Raw genomic sequence first — 17,700 nt, forward strand, 5'->3', positions numbered from 1 at the left:
CAGAGGACCAAAGTTCAATTCCTAGCATCTACATCGCTAACAGCCATAATAACTCTAGTTCCAAGGGATCTAACCCCTTTCCTGGCCTTTTTTGGGCATTGTATACATATGGTAAGAAGAAATATATGCAAGCAGAACACTCATACATGAAATATTTTTATTTAAAAAACTGAATTGGTATCTGGGAAATTGTATTTTGATTAACTTCCTTTTTTATAGTGTAATGTTTTTTAACTTATAGGAACAGCACAAAAGACAGACAACATTAAAAACATGTACTTGTATGTAGGACAACTCAGCTAGAAAAGTATAGTGAATGGATGGAATCTACTGTGTGATAAAAATGCTACAAACACCATTTAGTTGCTGTCAATAAGAAATTTACTTGTTTTTAAAAAATCCAAATGCTGGCATTGTCCAGAAAAATTTAACAGGTTTATTTATAATTGTTATAAAGTTGAACTGTTGAAATGTGTTCACTGAAACATTTTGCTTGCATTAATGCTTTACATCTTGCATTTATATTAAAAATTCACACACAAATGAACGTGGAAAAATGCCAATACCTGATTCTGTCCCCTATGTCTCCACTCGCAATCATATACTTAGGTACCTTTGACCCCCATGGAAAAAATATCTAACATTCAGAACTACTGATAACAAGAAGAAGTGGAAAAAATTTTTTTGAGAATGAAATGTTTCCCCTCATAGTGGACTCTTAAGCACGTTCTCCATGTATGTGGCTTGCTAGCTGGATATCTTTTGGCATAATTGTTACATGTTTGGCATGGATAGCACACAGATTGGTATCTTCAAAAAGGCCAACCTGGTAGGCCTCACTTGCCTCCTGCAAAGCACCAATAGCTGCACTCTGGAAGCGCAGATCTGTTTTGAAGTCCTGAGCAATGTCTCGCACCAGACGCTGAAAGGGGAGCTTGCGGATCAGAAATTCAGTGGATTTCTGATAGCGTCTGATTTCATGGAGTGCCACAGTACCAGGCCTGTAAAGATGAGGTTTCTTCACCCCTCCAGTAGTGGGCGCACTCTTGCGAGCGGCTTTTGTAGCCAGTTGTTTCCTGGGTGCTTTACCACCGGTGGATTTGCAGGCAGTCTGCTTTGTACGAGCCATGGTATGGACACCTCCTTACTTAGCCCCCTTCTCCTTTGGCTGGAGTTCGGCAAGCGAGAGGCAGTGGTGGCGTGGCGAACGCTGCGAACACCTTGACTAACTTCTTTAGGTAATTCAGATATTCTTATAGAGCTGAGAATGGTTAATATATTAACTCTTATTACCTGAACCTCAAGGTGGTGGAGTCGGGGACCAGACAGAAGGGCTGTGGTAATGTCTCTCAGTGTTTCACATGTCAGATGATCTGAATTTCTGAGGTGCTTGTTAAGAGAGCAAGAGCCTGAGCCTGCATCAGTAGTGAGTAAGACTCTTGGACCTGAATCCTAGGCGTCTCTATCCAGAGTATTCCAGATGATATGTCATGTTAATGTCAGACACTCACAGAGCAACAGGTTGATGTGTGTTTTCAATATTGGCTGCAGATCAGTATTACCAGAGGAGGGCTTTAGAAATGGCTTAGGCGGGGCGGTGGTGGCGCACGCCTTTAATCCCAGCACTTGGGAGGCAGAGGCAGGCAGATTTCTGAGTTCGAGGCCAGGCTGGTTTACAGAGTGAGTTCCAGGACAGCCAAGGCTACACAGAGAAACCCTGTCTCAAAAACAAAACAAAACAAAACAAAACAACCCCCCCCCAAAAAAAACCAAAACAAAACAAAAAAGAAATGCCTCCGTGGTTAAGAGCTCTTGTTGTGCCAGTAGTGGTGGCATATGCCGGTAGAATTTGCTGAAGGAGGCAGAGGCAGGAGGATCAGGAGTTCGAGGCCAGCCTGGGCTACACATTAAAAAAAAAAAAGCTCTTGTTGCTCTGGCAAAGGACCCAGGTTTGATTCCCAGCACCCACATGGGAACTCACAAATGGCTATATAACTCCATTTCTAGGTAATCCAATGTCCCCTCTTGACCTCCACAGGGTATGCATGTCATATAAACAAAAATTCAAGTAATCATACATACAAAATAAACAAATCTGAAGAAGAAGAAGAAGAAGAAGAAGGAGAAGAAGAAGAAGAAGAAGAGGAAGAGGAAGAGGAAGAGGAAGAGGAAGAGGAAGAGGAAGAAGAAGAAGAAGAAGAAGAAGAAGAAGAAGAAGAAGAAGAAGAAGAAGAAGAAGAAGAAGAGAAGAAAGAGGTAAAGGAAGGAAGAGGATGAGGAGAAAGAGAAAGAGGAGGAGAAAAGTAATAATTACCAGAGGAAGAAGAAGCTGGGTATGAAGGTATACATCTTTGATTCCAGCACTCAGGTGAGCTAAGACCAGAAGATCATGAATTTGAAGCCAGTTTCAACTACATGGCAAAACTACATCTCATCAAAAACCAAACCAAACCAAAAACAAAAGAAAAAGTATTCACTTCGGGAGCTTTTAAACATTACCTAAAGTAAGCTACACCTCAATAAAATCTAACTTCATTAGGTCTGAGCTGGAGATTGAATGTTTTTTCAGAAGTCCCCTCATGTGATTTTGATGCACAGAGAGTTTCAAATCATCAAGTAAAGGGAGAGACAGGTAGGACTGGGAAGCAGGCGGTAAAAAAGGAAACAATGGGAGAGGGTAGCTATAGATTTTTCTTTTGGAAGCCTGGGGAGACAGAAAGGTGGAGGGGTCAGTGAGATGTCTCAGTGGTAACTGGTGCTTGCTTTGAGGTTCAGTAACCTGAGTGTAATCCCTAGGACCCACACAGTGGAAGCAGAGAGCCGACTCCCACAAGCTGGCTTTAACCTCCACTCATGCATGCTGCCTACCCCAGAACTACAAATACACACTTGAAAACCTAAACACTGGGGCTGGAGAGACGAATCAGCAGTTAAGAACTTGTACTGCTCCTTCAGAAGACCCAAGTTCAGTTCCCAGAACCCACATGGTGAAGCTCTCAACTACCTGTAACTCCAGCCCCGCCCCCCCCCCCCCAATCTGACACCTCTTCCGGATTCCACAGGCACCTGCACTCACATGCGTGCAAACCCACACACAGACAAACACCTAATTAAAAAAATAAAAATAAATCTTAAATAAAAAACCCTAAACATTAAATAAAAGAAAAGTGGAAAGGCTCTCTAGTGTAAGCAGGCTGGCTCATGGTATGAATGGTAAGGGAAAAGGTTAGTATATTAGTTTTCTATTGCTACTGTAACATATCACTATAAACTTAGTGACCTCAAAGAACACAAATGTCTTATTTTAAAATTATCAAGGTCAAAAAGGTTAACAGGATAACAGTGTTGGGCTCTCTTCCGGAGCTCTTGGGGGAGAATCAACTTCATCCCCTTTTCCAGCTCTAGAAGCAACTCGAGACCCAAAGTCACTGATCTTTCCTCTGTTGTTACCTCTCTCAGTCTCTCTCTCCCTTTCTCTCTCTCTCTAGTCTTATGCCTTCCATCCCCCCCACCCTTGAGACAATGTCTCAGCTTGTAGCTCTGGTGCAACCAGAGCAATGTAGACTTCTGTATCTCTCTTTCCCATCCCAAGGTTTTGGACACTTGCCACCATACCCACTCTTTGTTCTCTCTTAAACTTATGCATCGTGACTATCTTGGCTCCACTCAAGTGATCTAAAATACGATCTTTATCCTTAAGTCCTTGGGAAGATAGATTTGTGGTTCAAATGCTTGCCATTTAAGTGGGAGGATCAGAGTTCATATTTCTAGAATCCAGGTCAATGCCAGGTGGGCATAGGAACCTGCCTGTGCATAATTCCAGAGCTCAGAGCTGAGAAATGGATTCACCAGACCAAAATGGCTAGCCAGATTAGACATATAGGGAGTTCTTAGTATAACTGAGAGACCCTGTCTTAATGAATAAGGTGGAAAGCAATTGAGCAAGACTTGGGGCCTCTACATGCATGAATACATGTGCATACGCTCCCAAACACATTTACACCCACAAATATATAATCTCTCTCTCTCTCTCTCTCACACACACACACACACACACACACACACACACAACATATAAATATACATGAAAGAGAAAAAAAGAAGAAAAACCTTAATCACATCTCCAAGTTCCTTTGAGCATATAAACTGACGTACTCGCAGATTTCAGGGAGTTGGGGACAGAGTGTGGAGCGGCTTCCCACACTCGCCCTTTACCTTCAGGACCTTCTCATTTGTCTCTTAGAATGTTTACCTCATCCCAGCATCCTCTAAAAGTTCACCCATTGCATCAATCCAAGTCCAAAAACTTCACTTAAATCTCACAGTTTTGTTTTGTTTTTGTCTCAGAGATCCACCTGCCTCTGCCTCCCAAGTTCTGGGATTAAGAGTGTGGGGCTCCACTGCATGGTTTAAATCTCACAATTTCATGATACAAATAATCTAAGTAAGATATGGGTGAGATGTTTTGGCATAGCCCATTCTAAGGCATACTTCCTTTCTACCTGAGAGTTAGTGAAACTCAAGAACAAATATCTTCTCTCAGGAACAGAGACATAGGATAATATTACAGACATTCCCATTCAAAAAAAAAGAGAATTAAAAAAGGGGGCGGGTGAAAGGAAGCCACCAGTTCTAAGCAACTTACAAATCCATCTGTGAAAGCTCCGTTAGTTCTCATGGCTGGGAATGAGACTAGCCTCAAGCTCTTGGGTTCAAGGTAGAGCTTTGGAGTATCTGGGGCCACAGATGAACAGCATTGCACCCACTGTGCACAGTAAGTTATAAGACTGTGTGGTGGTTTGAATATGCCTGGCCCAGGGACTGGCACTATTAGGAGGAGTGACCTTGTTGGAGTAGGTGTGGCCTTGTTGAAGGAAGTGTGCCACTGTGAGCATGGGCTTTAAGACCTTCATCCTAACTGCCTGGAAGCCAGTCTTCTTCTGGTTTGCCTTTGGAACAGGGTGTAGAACTCTCAGCTCCTCCTACCCTATGCCTGCCTGGATGCTGCTATGTTCCTGCCTTGATGATAAGGAACTGAACCTCAGAACCTGTAAGCCAGTCCCAATTAAATGTTGTCTTTATAAGAGATGCTTTGGTCATGGTGTCTGATCACAGCACTAAAATGCTAACTAAGACAGACTGTTTTCCGTTACCAACAGAAATATGACAGACTTCTTTTCTTTTCTTTTCTTTTCTTTTCTTTTCTTTTCTCTTCTTTTCTTTTCTTTCCTTTTTAAATACAATCTTTTTTTGTTTATTTGTTTTGTTTTTCTTTTTTTTAAGATTTATTTATTTACTATATGTAAGTACCCTGTAGCTGTCCTCAGATCTTCCAGAAGAAGGCATCAGATTTCGTTACGGATGGTTGTGAGCCACCATATGGTTGCTGGGATTTGAACTCGGGACCTTCGGAAGAGCAATCGGTGCTCTTAACCACTGAGCCATCTTGCCAGCCCCCCCAGACTTCTTTTCTTTCTTTTATTCTTTCTTTCTTTTTGAGATGGGCCTCAACATCTTTCCCAGGCTTGCCTCCAATGGTCCTATCTCTTCTCAAATGCTGGAAAATAGCCTTATTTTGCTTTCTTCTGATTTTGTTTCTTTCAGCCCAAGCTGTTGGTGTTTCTACTGACTTTAAACATAGACATGAGTCTCACTATATGGCTCTGGTTGTTCTGGAACTTATTATGTACACATTAAAAATTTAAGACTCTCATGAGACTGGGTGCAGTTGAGCATGTCTGTAATGCATCACTTAAGGGTTTATATAGGAGACTCCTGAATCTAAAGACAGAATAATAGTAAATGGAGACTCTTTCAAGCAAAGACTATGGATCAGTCCGGTAACAAAATTCATTCATTTCATTAGCCAAGAGACATCATGATGGGATAAACATCATTGCTGAGACAGCTGCAGAGATCCATTAGACATGGCATCGTCTTTTCAAAGATCCCTTTATGTGATTAAACACACTGACCTTAGGATTCTTCTAAGGTACTAACAAAAGGCTCTCCAACACATCCCAGCTCCCTGACCCCGCCCCTGCCTTCTCTTCCTCATTGATTATAACTTCTCCTTTCCATATAACTGTAAGACACAATGCAGCTATTTAGCTCTTTAACAGACTCTCCATCCCTTTGTTGCAGCTTCTAATAAAATATTTCTCACTTCCTTATAAGCCCTAGCCAGAACCATCTTCAATGACCCTATCTGTACCCACATTTTGTTTGGGATGATTTAGATAATGTCCACAACAGTATACGTTTCTAGGGATAAGGGTATATCTAAGTTGGCAGAGTGCTTGCCTAGCTGGAATGAAGTTTGATCCCAGCACTGCATAAGCTGTCTCTGGTGGTACATGCCTCTGATCCCAGTAGAGGGAAAGGCCGGAGGATCATAAATTCAAGGTCATCCTTGGCTGCATATCCAGTTTGAGGTCAGCTTGGGCTACGTTGAGACTGTTTCAAACAACAACAAACCAAAGTGGGTGGAGTGAGCTGGCTCAATGGCAAAAGTACTTGCCACAAAACTTGAGCAATCTGAGAGTGATCCCTGGAAGCCACATAAAAAGCTGGGTACGATGCTGAGAGACTTCTCTAATCTCAGTCCTCTTACAGTGAGGCTGAGATGGGCAGCCGAGATATAATAATCTCGTGGAAGCTAGTATAAGCAGCAAAGTAGCAGAAACAAGAGAGACCCTGGCTCAAACAAGCTGGAAAGAAAGACTACACTCCAAACGTTGCCTTCTCTAACCTCCACACTCCTCCTCTCATACACACAGAGACAACAGTTATAGTAATAATATTAACAATCCTGAATGATACAGGTTTGTCTTCTGTAGTCATTTCTCCATCTCTCACCAGCAGATTGCTTTGTTTTTTGAGACAGGGTTTCCCTGTGTAACTCTGGATGTCCTAGAACTCTCTGTAGACAAGGCTGGCTTTGAACTCAGAGATCCACCTGTCTCTGCCTCCTGAGTGCTAGGATTAAAGGTATACACACATCACATCACTGTCTGGCTCACCAGCAGATTTTTTTTAACATCTATAAGTTTAAAACCTTCCTATTTACTGTATATACTGCTATTTAATTTTAAAAGGAGATTAATTTAATTAAGTCTCTCTCTCTCTCTCTCTCTCTCTCTCTGTGTGTGTGTGTGTGTGTGTGAGAGAGAGAGAGAGAGAGAGAGAGAGAGAGAGAGAGAGAGAGAGAGAGAGAGAGAGAGAGAGATTGAGGAGAGGGCAGAGGGAGAGCCTAAGTATGTATACCATGTGCATGCAAGTGTCCTCAGAGGCTAGAAGCTGGGCATTGAATCCCCTAGAACCAGTGTTATGAGCTGTTATGAGCTGTCCAATGTGGTCCTTTGCAAGAATAAGTTCTTTTACTAGCTGAACCATCTCTTTAATCCCACTATTTGCTTTGTTTTTTGTTTTTTTGTTTGTTTTGTTTTTTTCAAGACAAGCTTTTTCTGTGTAGCCCTGGCTGTCCTAAAACTCCCTCTGTAGATCAGGCTGGCCTCAATCTTAAGAGATTCACCTGCCTCTGCCTCCAGAGTGTTGGAATTAAAGGTGTGCACCACCACTGCCTGGCCCCACTATTTGCTTTTTAAAAGTTATTTGTTACACAAACACCCTACTCTTGATACCAACATCCACATTAATTTCACATTTTTGCTGTGGTAGGCTGAATGACTCTCTCTCAAAGAAATCCATACCCTTAGCTCCCTGGTTTAAAAAGCCCACACATGTATTACTTTATATTTCTAAGGTCAAAATCCAAAATTGTCAAAAGGGTTAAAGAAAAACGTTAGGAAGAATCTGCTCCCTTGCTGTCTGTAGCTTCCTCGCTGTCTCTAGTCCCTGGCTCACATTGCTCTGATCTCTGACTTTATTATGACATCCCCTTATTCATTCCAGTCCTCTATTTTCCTCTTAGAAGGACGCTGGTAACTACATTGGAGTCAGGTCACTTAATCTAGAATAATGCACCCATCTCAGTCCTTGTAATACTTCAACATCCCATTTGCTGCGCAAGGCAATGTGTTCATAGGTCTCAGGGCTTAAGACAAAGACGCCTTTGAGGGGACATTATTCAGCCTACCACAGTTAGTGCAGAGCAACAGAAGTGCACATTGCTGCCGGAGGGACTGTGAAAATCCAGCAGACAGGGAATCCCCAGCTTAAAGTCCAGCTCATCCAGGGTTGGGCTTTTCTGGCCAGCTCCAGGAAGGCCCTGGCATAGCTAAAAGGTTTGGTCAGCAGTTGAGACTCCCCTGAGATTCTGTTCTCTCACTGGTGCTTCGCAGGCCCTAGACTTTACTCTCATCCGAGAAGGAGAAGATGGGGAATAACACTGTTGTTATTTATATACCTAATGATCTAGAACTGTTAGGGAGTTTACTCAAATCCTCTCAGGATAACTGAGTAATTTAGTCCATCTTGGTACTGGGAGACACAAACTGAGGGATGTCTGGTTCTCTGGGAAGGGAAGGGAGGGGGAAGGACTTCACTGTTGACCTGGGACTCCAAAACCTGCCTGGGATCAGAGGATCTTGGCATGCCTTGGAATGGTCCCTGGAGCCCCCAACATCTTACCCCTAGGGCATAATCTCCTTCCTGGACAAGCAATGTGTCATTTTAGGCAGCACCTCTCTCTCTTAGGCACCTGCACAGTGACTAAGACTCCCAGGTAGAGCCCAACCCAGTGGGAAATGACTAAGCACTGAAGTTTCCTTCCTCTTAAACTTGGTCTGCCTTTCTCTTCGATTTCTCAAGGTAGCTAAGGATAGGGAAAGAATTTGCAGATCCCAGATTCCCTAGGGCATCAGTTCTCAGCCTGCGTGTTTGGGGTCGGATGGCCCTTCCTCAGGGGTCGCCTAAGATCATTCGAGAACACAAATATTTACATTATCATTCATACCAGTAGCAAAATCACTATGATGAAGTAGCAATGAAAATGATTTTTATAGTTAGGGGTCACCACAACATGAAGAACTGTATTAAAGGACTGCAGCATTAGGAAGGGTGAGAACCACTGCTCTGGCTACTCTTGTCTCCACGGACTTAGTGATTGATTACCTAGACGCAGACAGGCTACGAGACTTGGAGGTAACCATGCTGGAAGCTACCCAGCTCTTCCCTTGCTGTTTTCGTCCCTGTTTTCTGCCACTTCCAACCTTTGAGGTCTCCATTAAGGAGGATAAGAGTTTGTTTTATGTTCCAATGAGTCTCTGTTCATGACTAGGGAAGAGTTGATTTGGAAAACAGGGAAGACTCTTGCTGACTGTCTAAACTGGAATTCTGATAGTGGGGTGGCACTTAAGAAAACCCAGGAACCCAGTTACAGAGGTTCCTTTAAAATGCATAGCTCAGTTGGTAGAGTATTTACATAGCATACAGGAAGTCCAGGTTCGATCCTTAGCACAGCATAAACCAAGTGTGCTTGGCACACGGGCAGCACTTGGGAAGCTGGAGGCAGCAGGATAAGTTCAAAAACATCATGGGTTAAGTAGTGAGCCAGAGGCCAGCCTGGGATACATGAGAACTCATCTCCAAAATAAATCAATATTAATAAAAGGTATAGTTGGCCAAGTATGATAGTGCCAAGAAGTGCAATTTTTAAAAGAGTTAAAAAATGGGCAGTTGGATCACCTCTAGAAAATTATATGAGTGAAAACAGTTGCTTTCAGAAAGGAAACTAGGTACCTGCAAGAGTAGGGAAAAACCTATTTTTCTCTACATACTGTTTGATAACTTTGAAATGTCAGTGAATTTGCAAGTACTATGGAGATGTTAATATATGGTTATCTGGGAGGGAAAAGAAAAAGTCTCTCTTCATATGAGTGCTAAAATAGTTTGAAAATTCCATCATGGATCAGACAAATATTATGGGTCTCTGTTGGATGTCCGACACTTGGTTTAGTGATGGAGACTCAATATTGTGCAAGATTGCATCCTTTGCCTCACAGATCAAAATTCGCAAAGTGATTCAGACATACCGGGCAATGACCACACTGTGTCAGATGCGTGATGATGGGAAGTGCAGACCCTGGGGAACTGCAGAAGTGTTCCTTTGGTCCAGACCTGGGGGGGGGGGGACCTTTCTGGACCTGATGATGCCCAATCTGAGTCCCAGAGGGTGTGGAGGAGTCACTCAAGGGACGGAAAGAAAGTTCCTGATGAAGGGAACCACATAACGTATTCAGAGACCGCAGGAGCCATAAAAACCTTGGCTGCTCCCCCGAAATTGTAAGCGGTCAACAGTGCTGGAGTGTCTGTCAAGTCTGGAGTGGAGAAATAAAGCTAGGTAAGGTCAGATCACAAAGCGTTTTATAAGCTGCTCTAAGGGCAGTTAGTAGTCACCTTCACGGCAAGTGTAGAGACAAGAATGACCCACCGGCATCGGAATGTTCAAGTGCCAAGCACTCTGATTTTTCCTGGGACTCTGAGATTCTTATTTTCTTTTTCTCTATGAGTGGGGAAACTGGGCCTCAGGGAAGTTAATAACATTCAGCAGGAAATAGTTCAGGGTCATATTAAAAAATAGTACAAGTGTCTGAACAGAGCCAGCCCACGGCAGACCAGGGCTCTCACACGCTCTGCTTACTGTGTGGCCTCCACTGGTGGTTTCCAATAAGGGTGGTGAATTGGCGTTGTCAGAACTGTGAGTAAGCTACTGGCATCTAGTGGGTAACTAGCACCCTATTATAACGCATCACATCACGACATAGAGAAGGATGACTGGTCTCAAAACTAAGGTGTCAAGGGTGAGAAACCATGAGACAGAGTGAGTTACAAAGGGCAGACACACACGGTAGCCAGATACAGCTAAGTCTGGGATGGACTGCACTCTTCCTTGCCAGTGTGCTCCATACGCTCCAAGTATCATTGGAGTTCAAAGAAAACAACAAAGAAACCCAGAATTATCCAGAGTGAACTCTGAAGGGCCCCTTGCCATGTAACGGGCCCATGCCTATGAAGTCAAGTAAGCCACCTCTTCACACACATGTCCTGAAATCTGAGCCATGACACCCATGCTTGACATTTTTGATCAATGGATAATTTCCAAGAATTGTAACTTGCGGAAGTGTGGAGATCAGAGACATGAGAGAGATGTCCAAGAGCTCAATGCCTCAATCTGTTGTTCTCACAAGTCTCTTCGAATTATACTGTAACATATTACCTTTGCCTCGGTCAAGCGCGAACACTCGGTCACCCCACACCTAGTTCACTGCTCTGGCATTCCAGGAACTCTGGAATGCCAAAACCTTACCTGTAACCCCTGGGTGGTTGCAGGCCTTTGCCCACAGGATGGGGCAAAGGGCCGCCTTCATCTCAGGAATTCTTTGTTACTGAGCACTTGAATTCCTGAGAGATTCAAATCCTGTAGACCTTTGGTTTTGAGTCTTAGGGTCAATTTTTAACTGGTTGCTGTCTGTGTCTCTGATTTAACTTCTAGTTGCTATTTTATTTTAATTGGGTATTTCAACAAGCTGTGATCTTATCCCAGACCATGAAAGCTATGAAGATCTAGACTCAGTCATCCCCACTGGAGTTTCCCATCTTGCCCACAGTCTTAACTCTGAGAACAGAGACAAGATGACCCTTGTACCTAAAATCTTAGCACTCTTAGAAGGATCCACCCTTCTCCCTACATCCAAAACTGCACTGTTAGAGAGCTAAATTCTTCTAAAGAGCCTGTTTCCTAAGTGTCCATGTTAGAATGCAGAGCAGAGCAGAGCAGAGCAGAGCAGAGCAGAGCAGAGCAGAGCAGAGCAGAGCAGAACCATTCGCCCAAGACATCCCGGAAACAGAAGAGAATTCCTGTGCTCCAGGCTTTCTCTCTCCTCACCTGCCTTGTGTCCAAGCCCTCAGCCTACGGGATAATGCTCCCTGTGTACATTGTGATGGCTAATTTTCATTGCCAACTTGATTGGAATGAGAAACACTTCAGAGGTGGTAAATCTGCTCTGGGTTTCTCCAGGATGTATTTTCTGAAAGGATTGCTAAGGGAGGTGAGACTCACCCTGATACAAGGAGCGTTATCCTATCCCGTAGGCTGAGGGCTTGGACACAGGCAGGTGAGGAGAGAGAAAGCCTGGAGCACAGGAATTCTCTCTCTGTTTCCTGGATGTCTTGGGTGAATGGCTCTGCTCTGCTCTGAAGACTATGGTGGAGAAGGTGCGAGAGAAAATAAATATAGTTCTCCTTCTAAGTGATTTCTCTCAGGAGATATGCCACTGTAACAAAAAGTCTAACTAACAGAAACAGTATCAGAGAAGTAGGGTCATTGCTGGGACTACCTAACTGCGTGGTCATTGCTGGGACTACCTAACTGCGTGGTCATTGCTGGGACTACCTAACTGCGTGGCCTCTAAGCCTCTGGTGGTTACTGGGAAGTATTTTCAGTGGTTTTGAGATGCAGGCTAAAGAAACCTTAGCCTGCTGTATCAGGGCTCAGTGGACAATTCTATGTGTTGTCTTGTTTTGTGACTGTGTCTCACTCTGTAGCCCAGGCTGATGCTAAACTCACCTGTAGCCCAGCCGGCCCAATCCTCAGAGATCATCTTGCCTCCACCTCCTGAGTATTTGGAGTATAAGCAGGGGTCAGTAGCCTGGCTTTAATGGGTGATTGATTCTGTATAGAAACTCAGAGGATCAGGTTTCTTATACTAGATAGTAAAGACTCCTGGGACTTCAAATAGGATGAAGGACTTTATTGAAATTGGATTAGAGGACATTTGTATTCCATTGTGTATAATTCTATTCTATTCTATTATGCTATATTATAATATGCAACATAATACAATTAATTATATTGCATAATATTTATACAATATAATACATCATATTCTATCATATAACATGATAATATATTATATTGTATATTATATTGCAATATAATGCAATAAATTATATTGCATAATAATATAGTGTACAATATATTATACTATATAATATATTGTTTTATGTATATATAATAGAAATATATACAAAATACATATTTTGTATTTTATTTTCATTTTATCCATGACATACGACTTTTTTTTTTTTTTTTTTTTGAGACAGGGTTTCTCTTTATAGCTCTGGCTGTCCTGGAGCTCACTTTGTAGACCAGGCTGGCCTCGAACTCAGAAATCTGCCTGCCTCTGCCTCCCGAGTGCTGGGATTAAAGGCGTGCGCCACCACGCCCGGCTGACATACGACTTTGAGTAAGGCTGAATTAAAAAGCAATGAGCTAATTCATCTGGGGAAGATAATTTCAAGGCAGCACAGCATAGCCTGGATCGTGGACACTGCAGGATATGTCCAGCTAAGCTTGCAGCAATAACCATGAGCAAGAAACAGAGCAGGATTGTGAACCTGTGTAGTCTGACCAGCAAAGGAGCACTCTGAATGCAGTGAACAAGAAGAGTGTGCTGCTGAAGACATTAGCACCATTGGAAAGACACGAGTGCTTTGCATTGGGACAACAGGAAGGAAGCCCCAGGTATTTCTGGAATTGGCTAGACTTCACCCATTCCTGGTTCAAGGGTACATCTTGTGTAGCCCAAGTTGGCCTTGAACTCACTCTATACTCAAGTTGCCCCTACGCTTCTGGTCTTTTCGCTGCTGCCTTCCAAGTGCTGGGATTGCATGTATATGTACTTCATATACATGCCACACCTTGCTTCGTGGCAGTCCTAAAGATCATATCCAGGGTTTCCTGATGGCTAGATAGGTATTCTATCAAGTGAGCTATACTCTCAGCCCAAGGCTGTAAAGGGTTTTTAACTTATTTGAAAAGCTTTGCTTTTTTTGAGAACAAACTCTGGAGAATTCTCCTTCAAAAGACTATCTAGAGAAATCTCCCTCATGTTCAACCATCCAGGCAATCAAGATATCAAGAGACCTATCACCCACATGTACAAAGATACAAAGAATGGAAGAGTCACAGGATCATCCAGGCATCCACCCTGGTTTTAAGCTGCAAGCAGAGAGAAGAGACGGATCAAGAGAGAAGCTGTGTGGGTTGCAACCAAGACCAGAGGGGTGGGTAGGGTTGTCCAAGTCCTGATGAACGCAAAACACCTCACCCAGGCTCTGGAGCTGCGGCATGTAGTGCTTGCCCTGCTTCATCCTTATTTTCACCCCGTCCTTCTTTTCTCTGCTCCCATCCTTCCTTTGTGAGGCAGCGATGCTTACTCTGTGCCACAGTGCCATGGGAGTGGGGTACTTTATGTTTTATGTAAGCTCACAGCTAAGAGTGTGCCCTGAGTCTCAGAGAAGATCTGGGCTGGAACTTTGAGCAATGTTGGAACTGTTGAGACTATGTGGAAATCTTTTTTCTTTTTCTTTTTCTTTTTTCTTTTTCTTTTCTTTCTTTTGTTGTTTTTTTTTTTTTTTTTTTTTTTTTTTTTTTTTTTTTTTTTTCCGAGACAGGGTTTCTCTGTGTAGCCCTGGCTGTCCTGGAACTCACTCTGTAGACCAGGCTGGCCTTGAACTCAGAAATCCGCCTGCCTCTGCCTCCCAAGTGCTGGGATTAAAGGCGTGTGCCACCACTGCCCAGCCCTATGTGGGAATCTTAAAAAGAGACTAAATACATTTTTTTTTGTCAGATAAAGGGTAAATTTTGGGGAGGGGGCAGAAGGGATAATACTATGGTTTAGGGAGACATGTTTACATGTGAAGCTGACAATGAGTGGACTTGTGGTGGTCAGTTTTGATCGTCAATTTTATTGGATTAAAAAACTACTAGGAAATAAGGAAAGTCGTGAAGGTGTTTCCAGAGGATTCACTAAACAGGGAAGACCTGCTCTGCATATGGGTGCCACCATCCTATACATTGGAGACATAAATGGAATAGAAGGGGTGACAAGGAAGCTCTCTGTATGCTGCTTCTGATTATCGTGAAGTGAGTCTTTGTGCCCTACGATGCTCCTGTGATGAGCTGGAAACTCTGAGGCCAAGGAAGCATGCTCTCTCTCAAGTTGTTTTGCTTAGATTCCTGCTCACATACAACAAACCCTACCCAGGGCTTCTGTTATATATTAACAAATAGCACATGGAACAAAGGGATTTGTGCCAGGTACTCCGGGGGATGTTGTGTGAGGTTGATTTCTTGACTATGACAAAACTGCTCAGATTCTTTAAGTGTGCTGTGGACAGGTTAAATGTCCAGAATTCACAACTTAGTACTAAAAGTCCCTGTGGCCAGATATATTTGGAATTTAAGGCTTTTCCAGATCTTAATATGGTAATAATGAGAATGCACTATTTATTCCATAGTGTTCTGCAGAGCGAGGTAAGGCCCCGTGATCAAACACATTCTTCTACAGCAAATACATGGATATTTATCTGAATACACCGGACAGAAGATATCAACTTTATTCTGCATTATAATTATTTTAATTTTTAGGCCTTTCTGGAGCGTGACACTGGATATGATGGTGAACTTGCACTGGGTGTTTTTCCCTAAACATCTAGAAAGACTAATGGGCCTCTTTTGTTTTATTCTCTTGGGGTACCAGGGATAGAATCCAGGGTCTTATGCATGCTAGACAAGTGATCTACCATGGAGTTATGTCTAGCCCAAATTTCACAGACCTTTGAGTATATCTGCATCTACACAGTCAAACACTACCCTTTGCCCTCTCCTGTGTTGATTAGATGAGGTGAATATCCTGGTGGCTGAAGAAGTAGGGAGAAGCTGAGTACCTAAGATTGTTAAATGGAGCCTGTATATCTGGCTGGGGAGTTATGGCAGGCAGGCACTAGGTGAAAAGGAAGGACATAAATAACAATGTTTTGGAAATAAATATGTTATTGTTGTTTTCTTACAAATGTTTTAAAAATGTAGATTTACTTATTTTATAGGTATGGGTGTTTAGCGCCTATATGTATGTGCAATATGTGTGTGCCTAGTGTTCATGGAATTCAGAAGAGGGTATTAGACTGCCTGAAACTAAAGTTAGAGATGGTTTTGAGTTACCACGTGGATGATGGCAAAGAAACCCAGGTCTTCTGCAGTAACAGCAAGTGCTCTTAGCCACTGGCCCATCTCCTGCCCTTTATGGCTGATTTCCTTTTTGTACTCCTTTAGTTTTTCAGATGCCCTTTAAAAACTACAAACTTGGCTGGGCCAGGGTGGCATGTCCTCTAATACCAGCCCTTGGGAGGTAGAGGGAGTTGGATCTCTGAGTTCCAGGTCATCCACAACTATGTAGTTGAGACCGTATTTAAAAAACAAACAACCAAGAAAAATGCCCCTCTCTTTCTATCTTACTGTTGTTTTCTACTCTAAGAAGTTATTGCTCTTCAGAGGAGACAGGACCAGGGCTGATGCTCATCCTAAGGGCAAGACCTTGGGTTCCTGGGAAGATAACTTCCTGTTGTTTTGGCCCAGAACTGAGGTAGGGTGGGTGGAATGCAGGCTTGAGGCCAGTGTCTCCCTGGAGGATTTCCAAGAAGACTTCCTGATTTAACAAAAACAATACAAACACAGGGAAAACTCTGGAGCCTAAGAGGAGATACCTCTGTGAGAGGAGATACCTCTGTGATGGAGGTTTGTACAGAGAGCAGCCCCAGGTCAGGGTGTCCTCTCTCTGTGTGTCCTGATGCTTAAAGAAAAAATATTGTTATTGTTATTATTTATTAGTTATTTATTTTGGGCTTTTCAAGACAGGGTTTTTCTGTGTACCTGTGGCTGTCCTGGAACTCACTCTGTAGAACTCAGAGATCTACCTTCCTCTGCCTCCCAAGTGCTGCTATTAAAGACATGAGGCACCACCGCCTGTTTTTATTGTTATTGTGTGTGTGTGTGTGTGTGTGTGTATGTGTGTGTGTGTGTATTTGGGGATATGTGCACGTCAATGCGGGAGCCTCTGGAGATGGAGTTACAGCAGGAGGTTGTGAGCTGCTGGGACCTGAAGTAGGGTCCTCTGGAAGAATAGCAAGAACTAGTAATTGCTGAGCCATCTCTCCAGCTCTCAATCTGTTCTTTTAAGCAGCTAAGATGATTTTCCAAGTCTGTCATAATGGATGCCTTTAGTCCCAGCTACTCTGGAGACTGGGGTGAGAGAGTCACTGAGGTCTAAGAGTTTGAGACCAACCTGTACAATATAGGAAGAGTCTTAAGAAGCAAAATCCAACCCAAGCCAACAAAACAGAGTTATTTTCTTACGATGACAGGTAATTTCGAATCCTCTTCTTTCCTCTCCCTCATTGCACAGTTGATATACCGTGTCATAGTGGCCTAGGCCATAAGATATGGTAGTGAAGAATGAGAAATTCATTAGTAGGGCCATTTGACAATTGGCCTTTAAATAGAGGATAATTAGACCATATATGTGTGAGGTCGAGCCTGGATCACAGAGCTCCACTAAGCTGTACTCAGAGGGGTCAACAGAAGATACTACACATCCTAACCCTGGCCCCATTATCAGCACTATATTGTGCTACAATTTTATAATATTTTCATACAACTTATATAAGTTGCCCTACTATGTTATAAAACAACATATGTGGAGAGACACTCAAATATACATGTAACTATGTAGGTGTAGTATGTGTTTGTGTTACAACTTTAATTTGCTAAGTCATAACAATTAAAATATACTACAACTTTAATATTTTTGCATTTATTTATTTATGTGGGGGAGAGGTTGTATAGGTACATGCATAGAGGTTACAGGACAATTCGCAAGACTCAGTTCTCTCTACTGT

General features: G+C 42.8%; 1 pseudogene; it reads right to left on the reverse strand.

Annotated features, from left to right (window-relative positions):
- Nucleotides 215-1,202, reverse strand: Gm6128 (predicted pseudogene 6128; annotated as a pseudogene).

This window comes from Mus musculus, chromosome 14, assembly GCF_000001635.26.
Source record: "Mus musculus strain C57BL/6J chromosome 14, GRCm38.p6 C57BL/6J".
Taxonomy (NCBI): domain Eukaryota; kingdom Metazoa; phylum Chordata; class Mammalia; order Rodentia; family Muridae; genus Mus; species Mus musculus.